Here is a 16,103-nt window from a genome sequence, read left to right on the forward strand (position 1 = left end):
ACCAAAACCACAACTGCAATTAAATATGAGGCTAATATGTTTCCTTATGCAAAATCACTGATACTTAAACTCTAGCTAAACATTCACATACAGGAATACCTTTTGTCACATAAAGCCCACTGACCTTGTTTTATACCCTTGAAATACTACACCATCAGATGCTAAGCAAGAAGGAAAAAAAAATCAAAGTTGGATGGTCAAGGAAACAGGAGACTTCTGCCCCCCACCCCAGGCTCTTCAAGCCAAAGCACAGTGCACACTCTTGTATTTCTCTTCAAATCCTTGGAGGTCCTACTTGCTCTAGATTTTGTCAAAGATTATGCTCTCTTCCCCACACCAAGCACTCAATTCTAGAGGTGAAAGCTGTGATGGAGACATTTTTATACCTTGAACATAAACCTCAAAAGCAAAAAGGAGTATCAAGTGGAACAAATGTGGTGCATAACTGATATTTTATCTAGGGTGGGCCAATGTGCTGATTTGATCTCAGTTGTCTGTACAAAAAGTGTGACCTCAAATTCAGCCAATGGGAAGTCTGAGCATGCAACAAACTCCTTCTTGCACTTAATCAGTCACATATTCATACCTTTAACAGATATGAACTGAGCTTCTATCATGTGCCAGAGTTTTTGTTGGAAGCTGAGGATACAGGTATGAATAAGTCAAGTCCCACATTCATGACTCTTCCAGGCTAGAGAAGGAAGAATGGATAAGCAAGCGATTGCAGGCTGGTATAGTCACTGTGGTGATGGAGGAGGTACTGGATGCCACAAGAACATGTGGAAGAGATACCAAACCCAGGTTCAGAAACCACAAATAGTGGTCCCTAAACTGGGGCCTAAAGGAAAAGTAGAAGTTAGCCGAGCAAATATGGTATAGAGGAGAATGTTCCAGACCAGAGGAATTTCATAATGGAGGTCTGATCTGGAAACATACATAAGTCCATAAATATATCTTGAGTATGGAAGGCAAAGAGGCAGAATAGCAAAGGATGAGGCTGAAGATACCAGTAGGGACTGAGGTCAGAGAGGCTTTCTACTATTTTAGGGAGTTTGAACTTTACTATAATAAGGAACTTGGAAGCCATTGAAAGAAAAAACTGAGCGGGGACGTGATCAGATGTGGCTGCTTTCAAAAGATCGCTCTGGTGGAACTGTCAAGAATGGAATAGGAGAGTGAGTGGATGCAGGGAGACCGCTGGGAGGCAGGAGAAGTGTGGTTTGTGTAGAGGAAGGCTGGGATTAGGGATGGAGAAAGGCAGCTGGATTCTAGAGATATCTGGGAAGGCAAGGCGATGGAATTTGGTTATGGTGTGGAGGGAGAAAGGGGAGTCTAAAATGACAGCCAGGCCTGTCTTGGGTAAATCTTCATCCAGATATCCTTCTGGGCAGACAAGCCCAAGTTGTGGTCCACAGAGGTGAGATGGGTTATAATTTGTAATTTGTGGAAGGTTTGAGGAGTAGGGGATCTGCCAGGAAGCACATCTCCTGCTGCACAGAGCAGCCAAGAGTACCTCTGTGGATGGGCATCTTGGGCCTTTCAGAGCAGATTATTGTGAATATGCTGACAAAAACAAAAACTTTCAAGAAAACAACATCCCAACTCCTTAATGAAACAGGAAATGATGTATAGTTTCTAATGTTTGTTTTCTTTCCTATGCTCTTGCTTTCTGCAGAGAAGAATGCCTTTGCTGTTGAAGGTTGTGGATTGAGGTTTCCCTGTGGGTTTAGGAAAGGGCTTTGCTGCTATAACCTGCCCACTCCATGTGTCCTGACATGCTGTGATGTCTTGACAGGTATCCTGATTCTTGGTTTGACATGTCATGTCAGGGCTGCCAGTTTGCTGGGATAGGACCCTGGGAAGAGCCTGCAGGCCTGAGACTTGGTTGCACTTACCTGGTTAAATGCCTGTGGTTGCTATGACCCCATGGCTAAGCCCTGTCACATGCTAACAGGTCAGGGATACTCAGATCCACTTACATGGTGATGGTCATTCAATCTTCTTCTTATTACTATAGCTCTGTATCAGGGGAGGGAGATTTTTCATGAGCAAGTGTGTGAAATGCATTCTGTGCCTGGCAGTGGTGCACAGCTAGTATCTACTGCTTTGCTCTGCCCTTAATCTGTCTCTTCTGATACCAGCAGCCAGATTTTCTCTGGGAAATTCCTGTCAGTTTCCACAGTTCTGGGGAACTTTTGGCCAGCACTATGTCAGAATGGGCACTTGACTCAAGCCAGCAATCAAAATCCTCTACCTGCAGACTTGATCACTCAGATGGAGCTATCCTTTGGGCCACAGGGATTGGTTCAGGGGTGGGTGCATGACCCAGTTAGACCAGTGGGTCTCAGTTCTGAGGTTAGGACTGTTTGGAAAAAGAAGTGACTGTTCTGTGGAATTGGAAGCTGGGATGATGACATTTGGAGTACCAGGGGCCACAGCCTGCCTGAGAAGGTAGTAAAAAAAAAAAAGAAGAGGAAAGCAGATGTGAGTGATGGAGAGAGAGAGGGGTGGGGGGGCAGAAACAGATCCCTAGGAACATTGTTAGAGCCCTTGAATTCAGCTATGCCCAAAGACAGCCTAGTCCTGAATGATTTAGTTATAAGAGGTAATTAACTTTTTTGATAAGCCAGTTTGAGTCCTGATATGTCCATTATTGAGCCTTGGTTCAAGTCAATTTAACAAGTATTTGTTGAGATCTGTGGTGGGAGCTATACCTCAGAGCTGTAGGGAATAACACTAGATATGGTTTAGTCACAGCCGTAATTACTATAATTACTGTTGTTCTATTTATTGGACATTTCCCTTGTTTTCAGACACTCCTTTGTACTTTACATACATTATTTGATCCTTTGACTAAATCTTTGAATTAGAAACAATTACATGAATTTTATAGAATAGGAAACCTAGACCTAGAGAGGATAATATATATATATCCAAAATCATCATCATCATCATCATCATCATAATAATAATAATCATGCATAGTGAAGAGGTAGGATATGACTTGTGATCTGCTGTGGCTCCATAGTCTGTTTTCACCACCCTACTGTCTTGCCTCCTCCCCTTGGGTACCAATACCCTGGTCAGAGAGAGAGACATAAAGGAAATTCGCCACATGCTACAGGGCAGGTGAGGTTGCTCCTTTGCCTTGGAAATAAGGGAAATGGATTGCATACCCATGAAAGCCACATGGAATGGATCAGAGCTGGGATTTGCCAAGTTTCCCTAAGGAGCCACAATGGCTGCTGGCCAACCAGGTTAGATCTAGCTGTGTAAACATATTGACAGCAAAGAAGGAACAGGTATGTGAGGAGAGGGGTCACCCAACCATGGAAGCAAAGAACAAAGAGGTTGGAGAGGAGAATCTTGGGGATGCTTCTCCTAGCACTGTCCAGGGGATGGGAGCCATACTCATGGAGCTCCCTGAGGGCCAGTCTGTCTGTATGGGGTAATGAGTGAGGAGGTTGTGGCCATGGAATCCAGCAGTCACTCTTCCCAAGAAAGCTACTGTCTTCATTGTAGACTAGCACACTGGGCCTCCTAGCATGATGCCCCTAAACGTCTGCTTCAGCCAACACCCCTAGGTCTGGGAACACTGTGTTCATTTTCATCATGATACCTCCTGTTCTCTTTTTAAACTGTTTTTAAACCACCACTTCTCTGAATAGTGTACCTATAGGAAAAGGGTCATGCTTGCCACACATAGACATTCCAGGTTCAGCAGTGTTGGCTTAATGTCTTTGTAAATGAACGAACTGGCTTTCAAAGTCTAACTTGGATTCCCTGTGAGTCTGCCGGTGAGTGACTGGGTTGGTCAGAAGCTGGCAAGCCTTTGGGGCTATACATCTATTAGAGTTCTCCACGTAAAATAATGACAAAGCACCCTGGAGCTGGCAGTTTTGAAACTGCCCTTTTGGAGGTGGATTTCTTCCTTGCACTGACAAGGTGGGTTTCAGAACTTCCCAGACTTGAGGCTAGGCCTGTATGATGGAATAGTAATTACTGCCAACAAATTCTCCCATGCACACACCTACATCCTAGACAAGAGGGGCTGAGCAGACAGGAAGAGCAGCATGGTTAGATGAACCAGAACTTGAATCCCAGCTTCAGCATTACTAGCTATGTGGACAAGTATTCCAGCTCCGTAAGTCTTAGTTTCCTCCTGTGAAATGTTAGGAAAATAATAAATAGGATCTACTTCATAGAGTGCTATGAGGACTAAAAGGAAAAAAAGAGATGCAGATGCTTAGCAGCATCTGACATAGTTGCACTCGTTAGCTGTTAGCTGCTCTCTGGTGGCCTGTATCACTTCATCCTCTGGCAGAAGACACCCTTTGCTCGCATACTTTTCTAGGTGTGGTCCAGCCTGAGTGAGCAGTACAGTGACAGTATAGGTCCTCAGGAAGGCAGGGAGATTCAGAGGAAGAATGCACTTTGCCTTACAGGTGGGTTGGCTAACCCAGCTGTCTTCAGGGTCCAGACTGGAAATATCAATAAGGGAAATGGACCCAATGAGATATGGGTTGGACTGGATGGTCAGGCCTGGCTAAGGAGTCGTCACATGTCAGCTCCAGCCCCACATGTCACAAGGGAACTCAGGCCCAGCATGATCGTATCTGTGTATTTTTAGAAGAAAAGCCAAGAATCTAGATTTCTTTATGAAATACCCCATTTTTACATTATAGCAACTAATTTGAATTCTTTTGAAGACTCTGCAGGCTAAACAACCAGCCTACATGACAGAAATTCTTTGGGACTTTAACTAAGATCTCCACCTTAAAGGCTGGGCAGGATTTGGGTAAGGGAGCCTGAATTGGGGCTCCCCCAGGAGCAGACCCTACAACAAAGATAGAGTACAAGTAGTTTATTTGGGATGAGGTCCCAACAGGGCAGTGAGGAAGTAGGATAGGGATAGGAAAGTAGCCAATAGAGGAGCTGTTACCCAGTCGTCACTGTGGGTGACTGGTGACTGCAGCTTAATCCTGTAGGGACCTCTGGAAGCCAGTGCAGGACACATGCCTCAGTGACTCACCTAAGAGATGAGGGAGATGGAGTATATACATATATTCCCTCTCATGAGTCATTGACTGAAGGCTGCTCCCTGGAGTCATCATATCTTTCCACCTCTTCCCTGCCATAAGCCTGTGCAGCATGGACTTTGGGGGTCAGAGAACCCCTCAGGCAAAAGCAGGCCAGGATCAGCAGTTGGAGATGGATGGGACACCAACAGTGTCAGCAGGAGTTGGGCAAAATGAAGCATCAGCCATTGCATTAGCAAGTGTTCTAGAGACCCTTTCATTCCATCAAACCCAACAACTAGGGGAGGATGGTGAAGGCCCTCACACTGGTTTCATTTGTCCCATCACGTGAGGCTTCTAGCACATGTCTCTGGTCTCCCGCTTGTGCCAAAGCAGAAGTTGAGGCTGGAAAGAGATGTGAGCTCCTGACAGGAATGCCCGCTCACTGCGCTTGCCTCTCGAGGCTCTGCCTGTCAATTATAGAAAGCTCTGCGAGATTCCATTTTCCTCCATTACCTTCCACCAGGGTCTCCAGTGGCAACTCTGCAACCGTTTTCTGCAGAGTGGTTTAAATTGTTTTATATCTCCTTAGCTGCCAAGTACAATATCATAAGCAATAAATAAATAAATTGTTGGCCTATATGGAAAGCATATTTTGTCCAGATGCGTCCTTGAAACTTCAGCCCTGAAACATGAAAGTCAGATTGGAAACCACATTCTCAAAGCTCTGGGGAAGTAGGCTCATATGGAAAAGTCCTTTGATTGGCAGATGCTGCCACCCAGCCCCTGACGTGTGTCTTGCGGATAGGCCAGGCTGTGCACCTCCTGAAAAACTGAGCATGTGAGTTTTTCACACCAGTTTTCAAGTTTAGCATGCGTAGGCCATTTGGACAGGCCAGAGGCAAAAGGGGCCTGGAGCTTAGAAGATTGCTTAGCTGGAGGGGCTGAGACCTGTATCTTCCTTTTGATCTCTCCTTGACCAGTTGGGTTGGAGCAAGCCTTCCTCAAGAGGGATACATTCAGCATCCTGTCTGGGGTACAAACAGTTCCTGGCTATTTTGTCCTTGCTGCACGTGGAGGGTGAGTCCAAGGGGGTATGTAACCAGGGAGAGGAAGAAGAGGAGCAAGACCTGGATGGCTGAAAATCACAAAGAAAGATTTTGATATATTTTAGCTGGTCTAGTCAGCCCTGAGAACCTCAGAAGGGGTGGGGTGCATTCCAAGGCAGAGCTGGGGCTGGTGGGTACATGACCCAGGAGAGCAGATATGGCCTTGATGGCAGGAACCACCATGTGGGGCTCACCAATGTTGACTTGGGTTGCCTGGGTCGGCTGGCAGGGAATACTTTTAAATGTCATCTTTATTGCTATTTAAATTAAAACTACATGCTTATAAAAAACTAGACAGACTAGAGATGCATGAAGGGAGAAGTAAAAGTTCCCTCGGTGTCCTCCCAAAGATTCTTCTAGAATTATACTCTCACACACATACGTACACACACATTTTTATAAGGAATGAGCTTGTATTGTGTAGATTATTTTATAACTCCCTCTTTTGCACTTCATATACTCTGGACATCTTTCTATATCATATAATCTTTATCATTGCTTCATGGTGCTCTTTTGACAGATTATAATAATTTGTTACAATTTTCAAAATTAACTCTCAGATTACTTCCGAAATTGCCTGCCTATGGTAAACAACACCAAAAATGTTACCAGCTGATGCTATAATCATTATTGCTGATAGGAGTAATCTTTTATCTTACCTGTGGAATTCGATAGAATTAAAGAAAACAATGGAGGAATTCATAAGAAAAATGACTACAGAAATAGTGATTTGGAACATGTATATACACATGTGAAGTACATACATGTTTGTGTGTAAAGTATAATCAAATTTAAGAGAGACACTTGACTGGGTAAAACTAAAGATGTTACTTTTGTACCTGAGTTACTTTTCTTGAATGAATTCCTTCACCCACGCGCCAAGATTTAATTTTAGGCTTGTATGTATTCTTTGATTGGTAGGCCAACTTAGTGGTGAAGTGTGAGGCTATTGCAGGATGCCATAGACGATGAAGAACGTGGACTGTGGGCTCAGACACCAATTTTAATGCTCTCCAGTCTGCAGTCCTAGTGTGTTTAACGCTCTCTGTGCCTGAGTTTCCTAGTTTCTCCACACCCTTCCTAGCATGCTTGAGTGGACTAATAGAGAGAAGGCCTCTGAAGCCCTTACTTGGCACTGAGTGCTTGTCTAGGAAATAGTGGTTATTAGTAGTAGGAAGAAAGTGTGATGACCAGCAGATATGTCGGGTATGTATGCCTGATGAGATACATGCGATACACACACTATAAATAACCCACTTTATAAATGCTCGTTGTCTTCTCCCAGCTGGGTGGTTGAGAAAAAATCATGGAAAATAAAATGCCTATAAAGTAACTTTTAAAGTCAATAGTCAATGAAAACTTTTTTAAAGTGCCTCAGAGGTTGTCACCAACCATCAGCTGTTCTAGACCAGAAACAGAACCTGATTTCCAGTTGTTGATGATAAATAAACAGAGTACATTGCCCTTTGCAATGAGTGGCTATTTTTTTAACCCATGCAGATGTATCCTATTTACATTGAAGCTGTCATACAAATTAGCAAAGAATCTGAAAGAAGGCAGGTTTCAGGTCCTGAAATGTTCACAGGAATGGAAAATGGCTTATCCACACCTTCTAGCCGTGATGCCACAGTCCTGGGAGGAGTGACTGGGGAGAACTGAAGAGCTTTTCCAGGCCAGCAGACATGTTTGCTGACCAAGCAGGCTTTGAAGCTCATCTGCAAGGCTGGGTAAAATGAAATGCGATAGGCTTTGGAGCTGCTGTGATTTTAACTTTTAGGCAATCTGTGAAAAGTCCTGACCCTTCAACAGATATGAAAATCTCTCATTTGGTACAAGCCTGTGCATGGCAGATTGAGTCTGAACTTAAACACCAATTAGAGTCAATGGATGATCTCCTGTTTCTCTGAGGGTAAGATTTTCTTGGCAAAGTAACTGTTTGACTATACTTATCAGACATACCCCTTTATCAAACCGTATGTATGGGCTGACAGAGGGAGAGTGTGGAGGACTAAGCCACAAAGTCAAAACAAGTAAAGGTGAGGAGGATACTTCACAGTCTAGTTTTTCAATCCCGCCCATATGATAAAAAGATAATGAAGGCTCAGGGAGGTGAAAGGGCTGGCTCAAGGTCCCTCAGTGATGCCTGAGACTAGAACCCAGGATACAAGGCTTCCACTAAGTGCTCTTTCCACTAGACCACGTGGCTTCCAGATGATCTTTCTCTTGGGGAATGCATACAGACACGAAGATGTAAACAGTTTAATGTAAGCTTTAAAGCTCCGATGGCTAATCTTTTCTGCAGAAGAAGCAAATATCTAATTGCGTGAATATAGAAACGTTTGGGTTCTAGAAGAGGAACTCATTAATTCTCTAAGCACTTGCAGGACCTGCAAAGGACCAGCTTCCAGCAAAAGCCTAGGTCTTACAAAATGGCACACAGGTCCCTGCCCTCAAAGCAGATGTGTGGCCTCGAAGCAGTGAGGACAGAGTCACGTTCAGCATCCTCTGAGAAGCAGGCAGAAAGGGTGATAGGGACACAAATAAGATGGCTTTTCATTCTGCCTAGCTATTCAAGGAAAGCTTTACTTGACCTGGGCCTTGAAGGGGTAAGCAGTCTTTCTTGGCAGAGAATCATTCATCCATCCATCCATCCATCCATTTAATTGAAACTTACTGAGCATCTACTTTTTGCCAGTCTTTGCGCCGGGTAAACAAGCTGTAAGTACAGAGCAGTAATTAATACTCTACTCTCAGGGATTTTATATTCTCTTGGGTGGAGTCAGAAATCAAGCAGGTAAATAGATGAATGAATAAATAAGATGATTTTATATAGTGATAAATACAAAGAAGGAAACCAGGTGATGTGGTGGAAAAGCCTCAGATAAAATAGTCAGAAAGGCTGATGTGGTACTGTGACACCTGGACTGAGAAGCCAGCACAAAGCAGGCCAGGGCGGTGGTGGTCAATGAGACGGGGGACAGTGGTGGAAGATGAAGTTGGAGAGGTGGGCAGTAGGCAATTTGCACAGTGCCTAGCCTGAAATAAGTAGACTAAATGTTCTTTTAGAAGACCTGGGAGCCTTGGGAGGATTTTGAACAGGAGAATGCAGTACTCTGTGAGTGACGAGGCAGAGAAACATTAAAAATCACCAAGGAGGTGATGAGAATTGCAGTGGTGGATTCAGGGCTCTCCAGAATGCCAGGTAGTCAAGCTGAAATCTACTAAGCCTCTCTTCTTTAGCATCATAAACAGGCAGAATTAAAATTAACACAATCCTTGTGCTTCACAATGGAGAAACTGAGGCGTAGAGAGTCAGCATGTATGGACAGCTTGGGCACGGGAAGGGCTGGGGCCAGACCCAGGACCTGGGATGGCGAATCCTGCGTTTCTCCCCTGCCTACTTTTCCTGCCTCCTTACCCACCTGCATGTCTTCCAGGGACTGGAATTTAAAATCTGTTCCCCATCAGACATTTCAGAGGTCTTTTATGGTTTGTTTTTAGTATCATGTTAAAAGGCAGTCACCTTGAATGACTTCTGCTTGACAGAAGTGTCAGCATTGTCACCACCTACTCCACAGAGCAATGGCACATGCCAGGGGTGCCCTAGCTCCATGGGGAAATGAGAGGAAAAGCACAGAGCTGCTCGCCAGAGCTAGAATTCAGGGTTAACTCTGCCCTGACGGTGTGGCTGTGAGAAATCCCTTCTTCCCTGTGGACCTGTGCTCCTTTATATATGAATGAGAGGATTGGGACATAGGCATTATGAAAAGACTGTTTTGAATCACTTTGAACTAAACCAAGCTAAACAGATTAGGAGTTGCAGGACTTTTCAGAGCCTTTAATGAACACTATCAAGTTCCAAGAGGGAAATACAGTCACAGGTGTATTTGTGCACGTGGCCTGGATTTCTTGGGCGGGAGAGGACATCTCATAGAACTTGTGCTCCTCAGGACACCCTCAGGGAACTGGTCTGTGAAATGAGCCCAAGGCTCTAAGACAATGGAGAGGAAAGGAAACCTCCATTCATGTCCTTGCCCTGCCTTGTTCAACAGGGGCACAGAGCAACAGGTTGTCCCATGTCTAGATGGTGTGTGCTCCCTCCCCCACTACACTTTCACCAGCTCTCTGTTGCCCCCCGCAGTGACTCACAAAGGCTCTCCTCTGAAGGAGCATGACTGCAGAAACAGCTTCTCTCCCTCAGGGCCCGCTGTGGGCCGTTTGTGTGCTCCAAACTCTAAGGCTACATCCCCTGCCTGGTGCCCTCAGTGGCCACGTCTCTGTAGGATAGCGATATCCTCCCTTGGTAGACAGACTGTAGGTCCAGTGGTCTCTCTTTCTCCATGGGGCTTTCTCTGGAACTTACCCTAGGAGTTTTTCACTTCTTACATTTTTATCTTACTGTTTGTGTATCAGCCTTTTCTGCTCATTGACAACCACACAACGTGTCCTAGGAGGCAACAGCCTGTGCGATGCATCTCTAACAGCTCCCACATAACTGTCATCCTCATCCTAAAACCCACTATTTATTGAGTACTTCCCATGCTCCAGGCAGTGTGTAAAGAGCTTTACCTGCACTAACTTAACAGTGTCCTGGCAGCAGCCCTATGATGTATGGGCACCATTATTCCTAGTGTATAGCTGAAGACACTGAAAACTGGTCAGGTAACTCCTCAAAAGTCTTACAAGCTAGTGCGTATTGGGGCTGGAGTCCCACCCAAGTCTATCCCCAGTATCTTTGTGTTGGCTCACTGTACTGGATTGCTCTATTCATATTTGGATGAGTAGAAAGTGAATGAATGAATGAGCCAATGAATGAACATGTGAGGGAAGGATACCCCCCACCATCTCACCCCCAGCTTAAGGAAACTAACCTGGCCACAGGAGAAAGCAGCTGTGCCCCTTTTGAACCACCAGTCTCTTAAGGCCACACTGTCCCTGTCTTGCCATCCCCTCCTGCCAGGATATAAGTGGGCGCAACCTTGTTGTGTGGCATGGCGGCTGCCTGCCAGCAGCCGCTGGGCGTGTCCCACCAGCAGCCCATGTCAACCCCACCTACCAGTGAGCACACACAGCCAAGGTGAGGCAGCCTCAGCTGGATCTCAGCTGCTGGGGTTTCATCCTGTTGGGTTTTATGCTGCCACTGCTGAGTTTCTCACCAAGAGGAGGGCAGCTGTTCTGGGATTGAAACATGAAGAAAGATGGGCTGAGATCAGATAAGCATCCCTTCCCAAGCAGACGTACCTCCCAATTTGCAGGCCTTTGTTATATTACTAGCAGTTAAGGAATGTTGAAATGGAGCTCTAGCCTTGATCTGAATTATAATCTCTGAAGCTATATTTAAGTCCACCTAAAGATATTTCAATTTGCTCTCTCTCTCTTTTCCCCCCCTTTCCTTGGCTCAGAACACAGTTGTATCCCTGCAGAACACAGAAAAGCTGGGACGTATTTCTTAATGTTTTACATTACAGTTGTAAGTCCTGCTTATCCTTTGATAATCATATTTTAACTTTTAGTCAACGTACTTGTGGGTGTGCCTGTGTCTGTGTTGTATATAAGTTCACATTTATACGAATAGCCTTAGCTCCTTTTATCTTTTTTTTCCCCTCAAAGCCATACTTGTAAGACTACATTCAGCAGCGGATTAATCTCCAAATAACTTAGTTCAGCTTTCACAGCTGCTGCCAAACAGCCTCTCTCCTGGACGGGTGTAGACTCTGTGGTGGTTATAATTAACAAGTCTTTAGGGGGTGGGGGGGATGTAGCACAGGGAATGAGAACTGGGCTGGAAGGTCACCAAATACTAGTGAAAACTGCCAGCAGAAGAACCCATGGAGGACTTTTGTTGGAGGAAGACAGTTTGGGGTGGGGGTGGGGGCAGCGCGGCAGCTTGTCGTTCAGCAGTTGGCCAGTGGTGAGCTAAGGAAGCGGATGAGCTGGGTGGCTTCTGTGTGCGTGTCTGTGTGTGGGTGGGTTTGAGTGTGTGTTGCCGTGTGTGAGTGGGTGGGTGTATGTGTGTGTATTGGATGGGAGAGGGGGCATATCTTTTAAGACCATAGGTTTGGGAATTAAAGTTTGTTCGAAATACATTTATCACTTATCACCTCTGTGACCTTAGGCAAGTTGCTTATAATTGACGTCTCTGTGCCTCAGTTTCTCTGTGTAAATAGGGATTCATTCATTATTCAACAAGTATTTGTTGGATACTCTATTCCAGGCACCAGGGATATATAAACAAAATGATAAAAAATCCCTGCTGTTACGGAACTTCCAATCTACTGGGGGAAAAACCTTTCAGGGAAGGATATTACAAGGATCAAGACAGATTGTGCATATAAAATGGCTGGCAATGTGTCTGGCACATAATAAAGATTTGGTAAAAAGGAGAAAATATTAATATTATTATTCTTTAGGTTGCATTTACAAAGTAACACCCACCCACACACACACAAGCGTCATGAATCTAAATTCCACAATTTTATTTTACAAACTCACTTTCCTTTGGGAAGTAACCCATGCGTACTTTGGGAAAAGATGTTCTGTATACGTTTTGTTAGCTCAGTCAAAACAGTCTATCTGTGCACTTGACATCTTTAGGATAAAGATACTTCTTGAATGGACTTTAGCAAAGGAAGATCAGCTCTCAGGTGACAGTTCAGACATGACAAACTGGAACAATGCAGAAAGGAATGCGTGAAGGAGTTGGATTAAGAATTGCAGGGCAATTACTTACTGCAAACTGATATGCAAGAAAGAAACACAGGCACACCTTGTTATCAAGAAACACAATAAGCAAAAATTCACTATTACAGAGTTATAGAATAGGCAACCGCTATGTAAAAATGAGTTGTTATTAAAAAGGAGGGGGGGGTTGTGAAACTGGTTTGGAATGTGGGCCTCATTTTCCACTAGATCAGAGTTCATGGACTGATCCTCAAGGGCTTACTTAAGATGCACTTGCCTGAAATGTATTCTTTCCCTCTCTCCAGCCACTATGCGCAGCACGGCTTTTATGGGAGGGTGCACTTGAAAGGGCGCTCTTGTCCCTGCACCAACCTGGTACTAGTTCGCATTAACTATACAGGGGTCCCCTTATCCAAAAATTTGCTAGCTGAGGGTGGTGGTTCAAAGGTTGCAGGAAAACCAATGTTGTCATAACATTAAAACTTTGATGAATTAATTGACCGCTTATCAAATTAGCTTCACTTAGACATCTTCCCCATTTCATGTTGGGCCTCCCACTTTGTTGACAGTCAGCTCTTTGTACATCTATCTTTTCTGGATTATCCAGCATCCAGAAATGCTGTGAAAATAGATCATACATTTCTTGAAAAATGAAGTAGCAAATTTTTCAAGAGATGTAAGTTTTTAATCAAGTAGATGAAAGTGATGTTGAAAACTGAGCTCGTATTACATGCAAATTCATTAACAAATGAAGATAACTTGCTCTCAATTAAAAGGACAAAAGTCAGTAAGCATGATGACAGGGCAGGGGCTTCAAAGTGAGTGACTGGGTGTTAGAGGCTTATGACATATCCTTAGGGAAATGGTAAAAGTCTCAAATATTTTTGCTAATGTCACCTTCTTAATGACTGTGCTAATGGGAGTGAAAGCTGTCACATCATACACTCATACAACCAGGTTAGGGAAAAAAGTGGTTCAAATAAACCAACATATTTTGTTCTTTGTTTTTTTTATAGGAAATAGTGAGTTATTGAAATTGTAATCTAAATTTTATTAAAAATAAGATACATATACTCATTTCCAAAAACTCTCTTTTCCACTGTTACTGTTACTATTTTGAAATTTTGGTCCCTGTCAAAGGGGGTGTTCTTGCCCAGATTCCAGTCTTCCTCCAATAGCACTTTTTTATTGGAGAAGTCCTTGCTCTAGAGGACCACTGTTTACTACAATGAATTGGGGGCAGTGGGCGACATGGGAGCAAAATACCCATCAGTCTGTGTTTCTCTGTTTACACTGATGATGCTTAATCTTTTAAAAGTCATAGACCCTTTGGACGGAGAATGTGATAACAGGATTCTCATTCTAGAAAAGGCAGATGCACAGAATAAATTTCAAGGGATTCATCTACCCTCTTGATGCCTATCCATGAGTCATAGATAGAAGTAACCTTTGATCTACTCCCTTGGGTTACAATCAAATATTATTTATTTATCACACATACACGTATACTTAAGTATCTGCTAAGTGCCACATCACTTTATGTATATTTATCTTTTTTGTTGCTGACAATGTGATATTATCCTAATTTCAACGTATGGAAAAACCTTGAGAAAAGCAAGATGACTCACTCAAAGTCATAGTTAGGTGTCTGGTATTGAATTTTAAACACCAAGGTTTTCTAAGCCCTAAAGACCCACTTTTCTGTAACATTAGGTCAACTCTATGTGTTTGCTTGCTACACTGATTCTTTTCTCCTTAATAAGTAACTTTTAAATGTCTTTCCTTATTACACAAGAAATGCATGTTTGTTGTAGAACAATTACACTTTTTAACTTTTAACTTTTGAAGTGCTTCCCGTTCTCTTTTTCTTCATTTTAAATTAAAGAAAGGGGTTATTATTATTATTATTATTATTCTCATTTTACAGATGGTAAAATGGAGGTGCTGGGACTTGAATGACTTGCCTTATCAATCAACCTGTTGACAGCTCACTGATGCTCTAAGTCAGATCGCCTGGCCTGGCCTTGAGCCTGAGCATGGGGTTGTGCTGCCCTCTCACACACACACACACACACCCTACTTTTGGCATCTCTTTCACCCCCTTCATCCTGTCCACAGAGGCCCCTTATCACTATATGATACGTCCATATGCAGTGTAGACATACCCACAGTCCAAAGTCACTTTTTAAGCCCACCCTGGCATCCCAAAGTCTGCAGGGCATTAGTGAGTTTGGCTCTCATTATTTTTTCCACACATTTTGAAACCCAGAGTCCTAATATTTGTAGTGAAAACTGCTTTGCATTAATAATTCAGAGTCTCAATTTTATTTAAAATTTAACACTTACTTTTCTCTAAATATTTTATCTTCAACTTTAGATGCTGACTGAAGTCTGATTTTTCTACAAATGGGAGCCACACATTTTAAGGCGATATACCTGTGCAGTAATATGTTGAAAATGAGAAATATAATAGCAAAAAAATGTTGACCCTGTACCAGATAGCCTATTACGTGTTTTCTATGTATTAACTTGTTTAATCTTGACAACAACATTGTGATTTAGGTATTGTTGTTATCTTCATTTTGCAAACGAAGGAACTATAGCACAGAGAGATTGGGTCACTAGTCCAAGATTGTAGTGATAATGAGGAATTTGCATGCAAATTCCTAATTCCTTCAAGTTTGGTACAATTCAACTCAGTGACATAATAGCAAATCCCTTGAAAATAGGGCCACACTCTAAAGGAGGCATTAGAGACTCTTTTATCTAACAGTGTATTTCCCAGAATTTTTTATCCACAGAATAATAATTGATGCTTATAGTGATTACCTCAAGGCAGAATAAGATTTTGAAATATCTTCTCAATTATCAAGGAAATATCAGTATCAAGGAAGTATTCAAGGAAATGGTACTTCAACTTTTTATTTTAAAAAAACTAGCGTTCTAAGTCTACAATGATTATGAATCCCATTTTTAAACCTGATAATGCTTTCTCTGGGTATCTCTTTGATAATACTCCTATAAACAAAACACCTTCATCTATTGAAAAATAGTTTATTGTATAAATATGCACATAATTTTGATCTCTGTGTTGACCTAACAAAAATTTAAGGAGAAATTAACATTTTAACTTCACAAGAAAACAATCTTAAAATAAGGAAAAACTACTTTGGAAAAAATACATTATATACATTTCATTTTGGAAAAAATACATTATTACTAAATAAAAAGAAAAGGTTTAAAGGCTTAATTTGGACTGAAAAAAAAAAAAAAAACCCACCACCAGATGGGGAAG

At 42.8% G+C, this 16,103-nt stretch overlaps 1 protein-coding gene and 1 pseudogene across 6 annotated transcripts in view; both read left to right on the plus strand.

Moving 5' to 3' along the window:
• The window catches only part of ERC2 (ELKS/RAB6-interacting/CAST family member 2), an 870,990-nt gene that overhangs the window by 724,113 nt on the left and 130,774 nt on the right, over positions 1–16,103 (plus strand). The gene's annotated exons all lie outside the window — the stretch shown is intronic.
• Positions 1,667–2,502, plus strand: LOC135323367 (uncharacterized; annotated as a pseudogene).

This window comes from Camelus dromedarius, chromosome 17 (assembly GCF_036321535.1).
Source record: "Camelus dromedarius isolate mCamDro1 chromosome 17, mCamDro1.pat, whole genome shotgun sequence".
NCBI lineage: Eukaryota > Metazoa > Chordata > Mammalia > Artiodactyla > Camelidae > Camelus > Camelus dromedarius.